The following is a 13,508-nucleotide window of genomic DNA, read 5'->3' as shown; positions in this document are numbered from 1 at the left end:
TGTGCGACCCCATAAAATTAAAAAGGTTTAGTATAGCAAAGGAAACTATCAATCGAATGAAGAGGAAACTTAAAGAGTGGGAGAGAATCTATGCCAGCTATGCATCTGATAGAGGACTAATATCAAGAATATTCAAAGAACTCAGAAAACAAAACAAAACAAAAATCAAGAAAATAAATGACCCATTAAAAAAAAAACAAGCTATAGATTTTCATCTTAGTCAGTTTTCTATTGCGGTGAAGAGACACCATGACCAAGGCAACTCTTATAAAAGAAAGCATTTGACTGGGGACTTGCTTACAGCTTAGTCCATTATCATCATGGCCGAGGTCATGGCAGCAGGCAGGCCTGGTACTGGAGAAGTAACTGAGAGCTACATCCTGTTCCACAAGCAGGGGGCAGGGGGCAGGGAGAGAGAGAGAGAGAGAGAGAGAGAGAGAGAGAGAGAGAGAGAGAGAGAGAGAGAGAGACTGACTGAGGTTGGCATGAGCTTTTGAAACTTCAAAGCCCACCCCCAGTGACACATTTCCTTCAACAAGACCTCATGTCCTAATCCTTCCAATCCTTTCAAATAGTGTCACTCTCTGATAACTATCCATTCAAATATGAGCCTACGGGGGCCATCTTATTCAAATCAGCACATATTTGAGCAAAGACTTCTCAAAAGAAGAAATAAAGATGGCCACAAAATATATTTTAAAGTAGTCAACATCCTTAGCAATATGGAAATCCAAAACTGTTTTTGAAATTTCATGGCTAATATCAACAAAACAACCGACAACAAAGGCCAGCAAGATTCAGAGAAAGAGGAGCCCTGACTCACTGTTGTAATAGGGTCTGGCCTGGCAAGATGCATACAACTGTGCAATTGTGGTATTACTATCTTGGGGATGGCCAACAGCTGTTTAGTTAGTGTTATCCTACTTAACTGGCAGGAACTCAGACCTGGTAATGTTAAGAACCCATGGTTCGAAAGATCATAGACTCTAGAGGTGAACCTGCTGATACCACTTTACCAAACTGACAAAGTATTCAGTTGCCTTTTCAATGTTTACCCTTATAGCCATAGATAATACATGTCTCCGCCATCATCAAAGAAACCTTGCAGTTTCTTTGAGGTGGCGGGGGGGGGTGGGGCAGGGGGTTTATACAGAGAACTACAATTAGTCAACAGGCATGGAGCACATGAAAATGGAGTGTGAACATTTACGCAACATTTATACCAATGACTCAGGGAACACCATGGAAGAGACTGTAAGACCCAGGAAACCAGGACAATTCCTGTGAGACAGTGTCTCCCGGATACAATATGGTTTTCTGCACAAAATCATACCAGTTGACATGCCAACATAGACGGGGGAGGGAGTTCAATAGGCCTCACCTTTCATTGAAGAGCTATAGGTAAACCAATGGCTCCTGATGGAGAGAAAGTTAGTTCTCTTCAGGGAGGAGACCTGATACCCAAGACCTGAGCTCCGTCATATGCCCATGTAAATATGGCAACACTAGCTGGAGTGTTACTGTGTGTGTGCATGTGCACATTATAGAGGACAAAGGCTCAGGGTACTCAGAAGGAGTTGGAGAGGTATTGAATAGAAATTATCTCACTGCAGTGTACTCATGTATGACACTCTCAAAACCTTTCTCTAAAATGTGGCATATCCATATAGTAGAATGTTATTCACCAGTGAAAACATAACAAAGGACTGAGAGATATGACAATATGCACAGACCTTCAAAACATCATGCTATGAGAAGGAAGCAAATCACAAGCAAAAGCATGATCCCACTTGCAGTCTGTCTAGAAGTCCACACAAGCAGAAAGCATACTAGCCAGGCGAGGGGAATGGTGGGGCGTGAAGGCAAATGGTTCAGGGCTTCTTCCTGAAATGGCGAACATGTCTGTGATTGGCGGTAGTGATGCCTATAGAAACCTGTGAATACAAATTTTATAAAATGTTGAATTGTGTACTGAAATGGGTGCACTTGGTGGTATTAATAATTATAGTCCCCAAATCTCATTATTGTAAAAATGAACACATTGTGAGTTAATAAGGAGTTAGCCACCTCCTCTAGCCAGTGAGGTGATGACACTTACAAGCCACATCTGATGTAAGAAGGCTCTACTGAGCGGATGGGAGAAGGATCTGTGGAAAAGCTGTATTTTTAAGGTAGCCTACTATTTCACATAGTATTAATATAAAATGTGTCACTAAAATAAAATATTGATGATTATCCTAAATTCTGATATGTTCGAGTTAGCCTTTTTAAAAAGGTCTTCCTCACTGGGATAATGGGAATTCTTAAGACACATATTTGTACGCAGCCAGAGCACAAGTGTCACCCATGTGCTAGTGCCATGTTTTGTCCTTGGGAGTGTAGCAGTGGCTCTCAGAACAGTGTACTATGTCCTCCCTGGGGTTTCCCACCTGAATTAAACAAGAACTCAGGCATGAAGTCACATTTATAAGAATTTCGTAAAGTTGACAATGATACCTAGTAAGGATCTGTCTTGATCTTTATTACAAATTATCTGGGGGCTGCACGTGTGCTCCTGTGTGGTACGTAGGGATGGTGTTTGCATATCTGTGTGCAGGGTCCATGGAGAGGCTAGAAGAGGGCCTCATATTCCCTCCTTCACTGCTCTTTATCTTACTCCTTTAAGGCGTGGTCTCGCTAAACCAGAAATTCTCATGTCGGGTAGACTGGCTTGCTATCAAGCTCCACAATTCACCTGTCTCCATCCCAACCCCAGAGCTGTGATAATGGACACTTTCAGCCATATCCAGCTTTTTATGTAGGTACCAGTGGTTCAAAGTTGGGCCCATGTGCATGCCCAGCATGTACTCTCGCCCACTGAGCCATCTCCTTTCCCCCAGTGTCTTAATCTTCTGAGCTGCAGGATCCTCGGAGAATCAAGTGAAAGCTATGAACTCTTCCTATGAGCACGTGTGAGCTCAGAGGTGAAAAATCACACACCTTTCAGAGAGTTCGTGTGGACAACTCCCAACTATGCATACCACTAACCCAAGCTCACCAGCCCAGAGCAAGGCTCTCCAATCCTTCAGGCACCTCTAGGTGTTGAAAACAGGTTAGCGGCTGAGTGCTCAGCACAAATGCACATACGGGATCTTTCTATAGGGTCAGGTCTGTACTAGGGATGGCAGATTGCTCTGCAAATAAACAGTTAACAACCAGGAGTCCTGGTCTCGCAGGAGCCAGAAGCTCAGAGTCCAGGAGCACAAGAGATAGGCTTGTACCCTGGACTTCACCCTCACCCTGGGCACAAGCCTATCTCTTGTGCTCACTGATGATCCTCACTGTTCCCCGGGGGGCCCTGCCAATCTCTGCCTTGTGGGTCTCTCTCCCCTGCACTTTCAGTATGTTTTTTTCCCCACCAGGAGCTGAGGACTGAACCCAGGGCTCCAGCGTTCTGCCACTCAGCTAAATCGCCAGTCCCTCCTGTGCTCTTTCAACTCTATCCTGCGGCTACCTCACTGTCCATCCTCTGGCTTTCCTCATGCTGGCCCAGATGATGATCACAGAGCAAGAAGATGAAAGAGGTGGTAAATAAGGCAGCATCTGGAGCATTTGGGGGGACTCAGGAGTGGATTGGTAAAGGCATTTGAAGGCTCCTTGTCTTGATCTATGACTCTTTTCTAGGCTTTGGGAAATCTCTTCCTGGAAGGAAGAGGTCTGGGCCCTGAAGAATTCAAGAGGCTCCATCATGTCTTCTGTGTTACAACGGGCTGTTGTGATGCCTAGTGCCAGGAATGAGGAAGAGCTAGTCTGTGCAGCCAGGTTCAGACAGGCATGAGTGTGTGGGGAAGGAGTAATGGGGACGTGGAAGCTCATGACTGTGGAATCTGAGCGCATATGACGGACTGAAGAAGGAAACCTCCCTGCCTTGGAAGAACTGAATGCGAAGCCGTGTGTCAGTAAATTCTGCAGATCAGGCAGCCAAGGAGCCTGGAGGCTACAATGGGGAGCACAGGTTCCCAACAGAGGCCATGTAGCAGGCTTTGGAACAGGAACAGGTAGGACCTGGTTTGGCAAAGCTGGATGGGACTGCTATTCTCCACCAGGGATGGAGATTAGTGGGTACGAGTGGCAAAGGCATGTTGGCAGAGGTGAGGGCTTTGCTTGGGAAGTACAAGGAAGGGTCGGTTAAGTTGGATTAAGGCTGGGGTGCACGCAGATAGCATTATATGGACTGCTAAAGTTATACTTAAAAACATATGCATATACATAGATACGTGTAATGACAATTAATAGAAAAAATGAGGTCATGAATTTGAAGGAGAGTGGGCAGGATTAGGAGGGGAAGTAAGAAAATAATTAAATAATAGTCTCAAAATTTAAAGGGGGAGGGCCCTGAATAATAAATTTGAGGAGTTTGGAATTCCTTCCTGGAGAGCTCCCAAGAATGGGAGGAAAAGAGACGTCTTCGTTTTACTAAGAAATATTAGGTGAGCTCTAAGTAGGGGCCATAAAAGGGGGAAAGAAGGAATGAGAGGCATGAAGAAAGAATCTGTGTGAGTCACAGATGGACAGGATTTAGCCAGGGGAAGGCGAAGGCATGGAGGAAGGGGAGGAGGGCTGCAAGAACAAGGACGTGGAGATAGGACGCTGGGAGGGGGGCTTCGGCGAGAGGAAAAGGACTTGAGTGTACAGTGAGTCACTCCGGGGGCAGGTGTTTCTAGACGCGGAAGTGACAGGCTGCAGCAAGGGGATGGCCCAGGACCTAGGAGGTCATATCCAGGTGATCCCTTGGATGTGGATGGAGAAAGACCTACAGATCCAAATGCTTTATGCGCTCAGAGAGCACCATGGGATACTGTAGACAGGCTGGTAGTTAACAGAGACCAAAGAACAGCAAGTCCCATTAAAAGGAACATGCGTATGAGTGTATGCATGTGTGCACATATGTGTGTGTGCGCGCACATGCGTGCATGTCTGCATGCATGAGTGTGTGTATGTGAGCATGTGTATCCACAACATAAACAAACAAAAAAAGGAACAAGAAGAATGCAAACAACCTACACAGTCCCAAATGTTCCCATAAGCCTTGTTTCCAGCTTTCAAGTTTCCCTAAAGCCCAACTATAGCACCAAGAAAACTGAAGCCTCAATTGGTGCCTGGATACTCCGCTGGACACTGCTCCCGACCCCTGAGATTGGCCTGTATCACACAGTTTATCGTAACTCTTACAGCCTGGACTCTTAAAAAGTCTGCTTCCTGTGCAAACTCAAGCTTCCTGCTAACCCATCTATTTGTACCCTGCTCCTCAAATCTGATGGCAGCCACTTTACCCAACTCAACATCTCCAACAACTCCCTTCCCAATAAAGTCCCCTAGTTTCCCCCAGCAATGTCCACAGCCTTCAGCTTCCGTGTCCAAGTGTTACCTCACTCTTTACCTGTACTGCCTCTTGCTTTTTTGCCTCCCTTAACTCCACCTAAAATGAGTCCCTCAAACTCAGCCTTTCCACCCACCTCCAGGCTCCTAGTTACACTTTCCTGTGGACACCACCAGCCTGCTAAGTTCCCACAGATGAATCTTCCGTTTCCCTTCCTGGGAAGCTCTGTGACACAGCCTAGCCAGAAGCAGACTCTCTCTTCTAGTCTTATGCATGCTGTGCCTTTCTCAAGGCACCGTAAGTCTCGTCTTCTCTTAAAGATATTTCTCTCCATGTGGTATCCTCCACACAGGCCCCTGCAGACTGTGATCTTACTGAGATAGATAGGAGCATTCAGACTGGGGGAGGTGAGAGTATATGGAGGGCTGGAAAAGCAGAGAAGCACTCGACAAAATGTGGGGGAGTGAGTTACAAGCGAGAACCTGAGGTTGGGTAAACTCATGCAGATAGGAAATTAGTTAAGACTTGAAGCCTTATGCTCCCCAAATCATCTCTTTTCCCTAGCGTGATGCCTGTGATATTTTATGAGACATAGTGACAGGCATCAAGCAACTTCTCTCAAGGATTCTGTCAGACAGGTGGCGCCACTTCTTCTTCAAACAAGAAAAACATTGAGACGCTTTCTCAAAACTGTCTAGCCAGCCACTAAAGACTCCAGAGCCCAGACTCCAATCCCACCAGGTCTTCTCTCTACTCACTCAGACCGAAGTGCTGTTTAGGCAGAGCCTCCATGTTACTAAGCCTGAGGCTCAGGAATCCGGCCTAGAACTCCCTCACAGCCACCTCAGTTGATGGCTCTGAAAGTCAGAGCTCACATCTGTGTCATCTGAGGAAGGACCTGAACTGGATGTTACCCAGAACAGACACATGGATGTTGGGGAGCCAGGATTGAGCCTGCACCAGAGAGGCAACTCCCTGAGTAGGAAGGTACGGAGGTGAACGGAGAAGACGGACAGTGAAGTGAGCCATCATCACACACTGTTGAGGAACAAAGAGCTTTGGGAACTGCAGGAAGCGGGAAGAGGACAAAGCCACTTTAGAAACCAGGACACAGTGTGCCTGCTTCAAAGTGGCCAGAACCTTGGCCGAGGCCGAGGAAAGGAACCCTGTGGGAGAGCCGAATTCAAACTGGGAAGAAATTCCCAGCAGGCCCATGGGTACAGGAGAGCCAGCCACGTTGGGGAGGGAGGAGGGGCAATCAAGAAAGTATGGCTGGGGTGCTGGGGGGCGGGTGTTAATGAACTATAGCGAAGACGTCAGAGAAGTGGGGAGAGAAAAAACGTTAAGTGAGCTGTAGGCCAAGCCTAACTTTCCTGGGGCCTGGCCATGACTCCTGTTCATGTTAACCACTTTGCCAGGATGCCTCATAAGAGTCCTGGCCCCCTTAGCACTGGGCAAAAGAAAAAGTGGGCAAGACCCAGAACCCAGAGAGGTGCCCACCAGTAAGACCACCTAAGTCTGTCTGGACAATCTAGCTCTCAAAAAACAAACTCCACACTGTATCAATCTGCCCGTTGCATCTAGGTTAGAAACGCATCAAAACCCTGCAGCCTGGAGTCTGCTCTCTTAATCAAACTGTCACCGTGAGTAATAATTATACCTTGAGAAAGAGCAGAGTGACTCAAAAGGCTGCCCCTTCCCCCCACCACCCCCTCACACAGCTCAGAGCTTTGCACACTAAATGAAAAGACCTAGAAAGAATAGCCACCATGTTCTGCTGCCTACACGGTCAAATGGTCCTTCAAGCTCCAGGGCCTGATGGGTATCAGTGGGCATCATCTTTCCTGGGGAAGAGCTGTGCCCAAAGCATACTGGATTGGGAATTGGGCAGCTGGAGTAAAAACTGATGGGTGTTTGTCTCATGCATCTCTGAGTTGTCAGTTGGGGAAGGCTCTTCTTGTGTCAGAGGTGGTTTGTGACAGAGAAGAAAACAACTGAGACAGAACTCATTGGTAGAGTATGTCTGCCTGCCATTTGTGAGACCCGAGTTCCCTCCCCAATACCAGAAAAAAAGAAAGAAAAAAAGAAAGAAAGAAGAAAAAGAAAAAAGAAATAGAAGCCTGGACATGGCAGTACATTTCTGAAATCTCAGTACTCGGGGTGGGGGCGCGGTCAGGGAAGGTGGTCGTTTGAGGCCAAATGGGTTTCTTAACATAACCTCTACCTCAAAAAACTTAAACAAAACAAAAGCAGGCAGGTGAAACAGCGCAGCTGATAACTTGTTTGCACTGGGGAGACTTAAGCAGGCATATCTCTGGGGCTTGCTAGCCAGCCACTGGCTGAGAAGGATCATCAAATCAATAATAAGTAAGAGACCCAGTGGTAACTGGTCTTATCAGAGTAACAGAATCCAGAATCTGGTTTACCTGTGGAGGAGAGTCTTGACTGCACTAATCGAGGTGGGAAGACGTCACTGTGGGTGGCACCATTTATGGACTGAAGTCATTTATGGACTGTGCTCAACGGCTTCAAGCTCCTGCTGCCTTGACTTTTCTGCCATGACTGACTGTATTTTCTCCCTCAAGTTGCTTTTGTCAGAGTATTTTATCATGGCATCAGGAAAAGAAACTAAGGCAGACACATCTGGAAGATCAAGATGGAGGGTGTTCTTGGAAATAATGCCTAAGCCGTGCATGCACATGTAATTGCACGAGCCCTCCATCTCCTTTCCCCCACCACAAACATGTGTACCATACAGTCAAACAAAATAATAATAATAATAATAATAATAATAATAATAATAATAATAATAATAATAATAATTTCCCATTTCTCCCTTGCCTCTCTCACCTAGAGTCCAGGGTCCTAGAAAACTACAAGAAGAACATTATGATGAGTGGATCTGGGCCCAGGGGTCCTGCCCAAACTATGGCATCAGCCAAGGACAATATGTGCAGTAAATTTCAAACCCCTACCCAGATCTAGCCAATGGACAGGATATTCTCCACAGTCAAGTGGAGAGTGGGGACTGACTTTCACATGAATTCTGGTGACCCGTATTTGACCACTTCCCCTGGATGGGGAGGCCTGGTGGCACTCAGAGGAAGGATAGCAGGCTACCAAGAAGAGACTTGATACCCTATGAGCATATACAGGGGGAGGAGATCCCCCCTCAGTCATAGTCATAGGGGAGGAGGGTAAGGGGAAAATGGGAGGGCGGGAGGAATGGGAGGATAGAAGGGATGGGATAACAATTGAGATGTAATATGAATAAATTAATAAAATATATTTAAAAAGACAAAAACAAGATGATGATAATAATAATAATAATAACAATAATAGTTTCTTATGAGCTCAGATGCAGCCCATCTGGTGGGCTATGGGAGAGTTGACACTTCTGAATATCTACTGCATGTCTGTTATGTTTTATGTGTGGCAGCAGTTATTAAATTGGTACACATGCACCCGACCCAGGATGTTAATGTTGAAATGATAGTCCATACTTCTTGGAGCATGTCTATAGCCCCGGTGCTCTGAAGGCTTGGCTTCTCCCCAGAAGACCAGTGCTCTGACACTAACACGGTGACCCAGCACAGCACGGACTTGAGTTGGGTGTTCCTATCCTGCTATGGGTGATGGCTGCCATAATCTCTATTTCATTTGTGTCCTGGCTAAAGTAGATGACCTCATCTCACCCTCAAAGGCCCTGCTACCACCCCTGTCTGTCTTACAGATAAGGAAGGCAATGACAAATGGCCTTCCGAAGGTCACAGAGAAGGTCCAGTTAGAGTCATTATAATCCTGGCCTCCTGACCATTTATTTAACTGTTTGTCTACCAAGGTCCCACTCTTCCACACTTGTCTTGAGTCCTGAAAGAGAATCACATGATTACCAAACTTTTTTTTTAACCCAAACCATCCCAGTTTTGGTCTCACTGCCTCTGGGTTAACCAACAACCAGAGGTCCCATTCCCCTGGAGGACCGAGTAGCCTGAGATGAGGAGACCCTGGCCTGTGAGAAAACTAGGGACTGTGGATTCCACTAATCAGGGTCCACCCCAGGGGAGCCTCTGTCCCTTCCCCCCTCTTCCCTAGCAGTTGTACTTGCCCTAGCAGTGTTGGGCCATGTGGAACTACTGTCACCTCCACATGGAGCTAAGCGCCAGACTTAAAGCTCTCCCAGGTTCTATGAGAAGAAGAGCTAGGCAGCCACGGGTAAGGGGGGTGTCTATTCCTGAAGAACAGTGAGGCTGGAATGCACACACAGGGGCTCATGTCCTAAGGAACTCTGAGTTGGGCATGCTAACTCTAGGATGAGCTGCATGCATCCCAGTTAGAATTATACGGGAACGATGCCTTCTCATAGATCTGTGTGGCCTGCACCCCATACCTGCATCCACGATCTCTGTGTATGAAATGCCTATTTCTCTTGAACACCGGAAGAGCTTCAACAGCCACCACACTCAGGAAATGCTAGGCTAATCCGTGGACACACTTGCCTTTTCTGCAGGACTTATCACAACCCTGGACGTGCGAATATGAACAGCATACCATTTGAATGTTTCCTTGACAGAATATCTCTAATTATTTCTATCTCAAATGGCACCCTATGGGACTGGGAACAAAATGGGCTGGGTTAGGGGACAGAGATTGACCGCTGAAGAGAAGGACCATTTAATATAACCCATCAGTCCACAAGGGAGACACACTTTCCATTCTCTCTCTCTATATATATATATTTCTCTCTCTCTCTCTCTCTCTCTCTCTCTCTCTCTCTCTCTCTCTCTCTCTCTCTCCCTCCCTCCCTCCCTCCCGCCCTCCCCCATAACAAACTCTCCCCCCCCCCAACTCTCCTTTTAAGAGGTCTCTAACTCTTTAGGAATGTTCTCATTAAAGTCAAAACGGGTTTCACAAGGTGCCTTTCCTTCTTCTAGCCCCAGCTTGAGTTTTCTAATAAGAAACTTATTGTAAAAATGAAGGCTAATGAAAACCTAATTTTACGGTGCACTTGTGGGTGTTTTGTGCAGATTTCTTCCCACCCATTCACATTTCTCTTCAGTTAATTAGAGTTGGAGCCCACCCACTCCTCTCCCCCACCCCCGTCCCCACCCCCCGCCCCGCCCCCATCCCGCCCCCCTCCAGGAAGAGAGCTGTCTGTCTCCCCTGTCTTTGAAGCTGGCTAGTGGATGGGTATGGAACTCTGAGGAACTAGCTTTGCCTCACCCTCCCTTCCCACCTCTGTCCAGAGGCTAAGTTCTCTCACCAGGAGTGGGAACCAACCAACTCAGGTCCCCTGAGACCTCTAGGTATTCTATAAAGGCAAACAGGAACACGCCCCAAGCGCTCTGTGGGTGTTCTTTTAGTCACTGTGAACTAACGTGTTATTTAATGTTAATATGTAGTCCTTTGGGCTTGGCACCTAAGTGCGGATTTTCATATATTATCAGGGATCATACCCTAAACCTAGACAAATAGGCTCTGAGGGTGGAGAACCCAACAGCTTTACATGGGTCCAATTTTAGGACCATTGGTCCAGTTTCTTTCCAAAGTACTACCAAATAGCCTAGCTGTAGTTACAGTTTCTGGACCCTCCCTTACCTGTGTAGATGGATAAACTGGCTGGGGAGCTGACTTTCTTTTCTTAATAGTAATACCAGTCATGGAATGAGCCTCCGACCATATCTAACAGGATTTGTCACAAACAAATATGCCCTGAGCCCGTTCTCAGGGAGTTAGTTCTTAGTCTTGACTTCTCAGAAGAGCACCAATCCCCACTTCCCAGACATACTCAAGGCATCCAATTAAGTTTCAGGTAAACTGTGAGTAATACCTGAGTGTTAGGTATATCCCAAACACTGCATGAAACATGCTTAGGCTGAGAACAAGATCTCTCTGACAATTTTGCTTATTTAAAATTGAAATTTGAATGCCCCGTGTTTTCGTTTGCTAAATCTGGCACCTCCATCGCAGAGTGGAAGCACGCTGGGAAGTTTCAAGCAGCTCAAGGTTCTAAGCTTTGCTCCCAGAGGAGTTGCCATGGCAGCCTGAGCACACCTTCCTTGGGCCTTGGGGAGCATCTCCCACTTAAAGTAGCAGCTCCCCCTCACTGCTGCACTCTAGGCTCCCAAGGAGCCTCCACCGCCCCGCATCCCCTCGGCTTCTTGGCTACTTTGAGTTCCCCATATCTCTTGCTGCTCTTAGCCTTGGATTTGTAGTTCTGGCTCTGACCACCCTTGCTTGGTTAACCCCTACTGATCTTAAGTTCTCACAGCTGCTTCTGCCAGAAAGATTCAGGAACTGGCCCTGACCAGCCCTGCCCACCCTCTGGCACTGTATTGGCGGAACTCTGCTACTTCTCATCGAAGCCCCGCCCCTCCTGGCTTGGCCAGGGCCAGCTGGACCCAAAGGCTCCTCCAAATCTCCCCTCACCTCACAACTGCACCTGGGTGCAGGTAGGAAGCTATTGAGTGAAAGAAAGCAGACAAAGTCAGGTCTTTCTTGTGGATGTGACTCCTTCCTTCCTCCCTAGTGTCATGAGTCACTTTTATTTTTCCTGCTCTGCATCCTTCTTGCACCCCCACCCCGCCCCCCCAACCCCCACCGTAGGAGTTGTGAAAGACAAGGGCTTGTCAACCTGAGCCCAAAGGGGCTGCCTGCTCTGCCCATCCATACCGTACACACCGTCTCAGCGGTCTCCAGACTGGCTCGAGGTCTGTTAAAGGTTTTTCTGACTCGCTTGCTTTCAAGCCCTCCCTGCTAAGCCACCCTCCAACCCCCAGGGTCTAGGTTGGTTCCTTCAAGGAACCCATCTGAATCTTGCTTCCGGTTTAAGGGTGATGGGAGTTGCTGGTATCATAAGGCTGAGGGTGAGGGCAGGTGGCAGGGCTCAATGGGCCTCAGAACATCACCCATATGCTCACTGTTCACCCACCCAAAGCTTTGCCCACGCACAGCCTGGCAGCAGGAACAGCAGCCCAGAACTTAACCCTTGAGTAGCATGGGGAAAGCAGCTTCAAAATGAGCCAGCACGGCTGGTATGAACTTTGGAACTTCGGCGCGCACACACACACACACACACACACACACACACACACACACACACACACACACACTATGCCGTTATGCTATGGTTCCTCTTGGGAACCTCGCTTAAAGCTCCGGATTCGGGGTAGGGGGGAGTCCCAGAGGCTGGGAATAGGGGTAGTGCAGGGGGTGGGAACGTGACCACTTGGGGTGACGAAGGGCGCCAAGGAGAAAGGCACTCAGTGCCTGGGCGGAGCTGAAGTTGGGTTCTAAAGGCCCCAGTGGGGTTTGGGGTTCCAAAAGCCAACCTTTAGAGACAAGCAGCTTCGTTGAGTCGTCTTCAACCGTGCCCCTGGCCTCTCTTGTTTGAATAAGCAAACAGGACAAACGAGGGGAACACCTTTTAGTCTCAAAAGAACTCCAAAAATAGATCCGGTCTCTCCCAGCTCCAGGCGGAAAGCTCCGGGGTGAGCACCTGCTCCGCGACTTCGACTTTCTGGGTCCTTGGCTCCCTTTCCAGGAATTCCCAGCCGGGTCCAGGTTCTCCCGAAAGACCTGGACTGTAGCCCCCCTCCCCTCCATCTTTCCACCTAAATCGAGCGAGCGAGCGACAGGTCCCCTACCCCGGCGCTGGGTAGCGGCGACACGCAGGACTCACCCTCGGGCGAGGCGCGGACTCCGGCCAGGACTCCGGGCTGGGCCAGGTAAGTGCAGCCGCCGCAGGTAGGACGCAAGGCTCTGCCCGAGCCCGCTGAGGCAGTGTAAGAGGCTGACAGGTTGTTTCCCCCCCTCCTCCTCTCGGTCGTTAACCACACCCCTGCTGCTCTCCTCCCTACTTCCTTAAAGGGTGGGGTGTGATGTCTGTGTGTGCAGGCTCCAGCCTCTTACCATAAACTCTGAAATAGACGCCGCCTGCAATTCCCAGAGCTGCCCGCTGACCCAGGGGCCTGAGCCCATTTCCTGAGGGCCCCACGTTCCTGGGGTGCCCCCCAGAACTCTCGCGATTGGCTGATACCCCAACTCCTACCACCCCGGGGCTTCTCCTTCCATGCACCCTTCTCTGCAGCCTTTGTCACCAGACCTGTCTCAAGTTCTCAGCAGTGGCCCAGTGGCCTCAGACCTTGAA

At 48.3% G+C, this 13,508-nt stretch overlaps 1 protein-coding gene across 2 annotated transcripts in view; it reads right to left on the bottom strand.

Annotated features, from left to right (window-relative positions):
- The window catches only part of PTK2B (protein tyrosine kinase 2 beta), a 121,032-nt gene extending 107,809 nt beyond the window's left edge, over nt 1-13,223 (bottom strand). Inside the window, exon 1 of one of the 2 annotated variants that reach the window (XM_084767177.1) lies at nt 13,041-13,223. The gene's annotated coding sequence lies outside the window, so the exon portion shown is untranslated. The remainder of the gene's footprint in view (nt 1-13,040) is intronic. The other variant, XM_084767174.1, reaches the window with a different exon arrangement.
- Nucleotides 13,224-13,508: the final 285 nt, after the last annotated feature.

The sequence above is a fragment of the Acomys minous genome (assembly GCF_964271855.1).
Source record: "Acomys minous genome assembly, chromosome: 18".
Classification (NCBI taxonomy): domain Eukaryota; kingdom Metazoa; phylum Chordata; class Mammalia; order Rodentia; family Muridae; genus Acomys; species Acomys minous.
The sequence above is the reverse complement of the archived record's forward strand: the minus strand, read 5'-3'. Positions and strand labels throughout refer to the sequence as shown.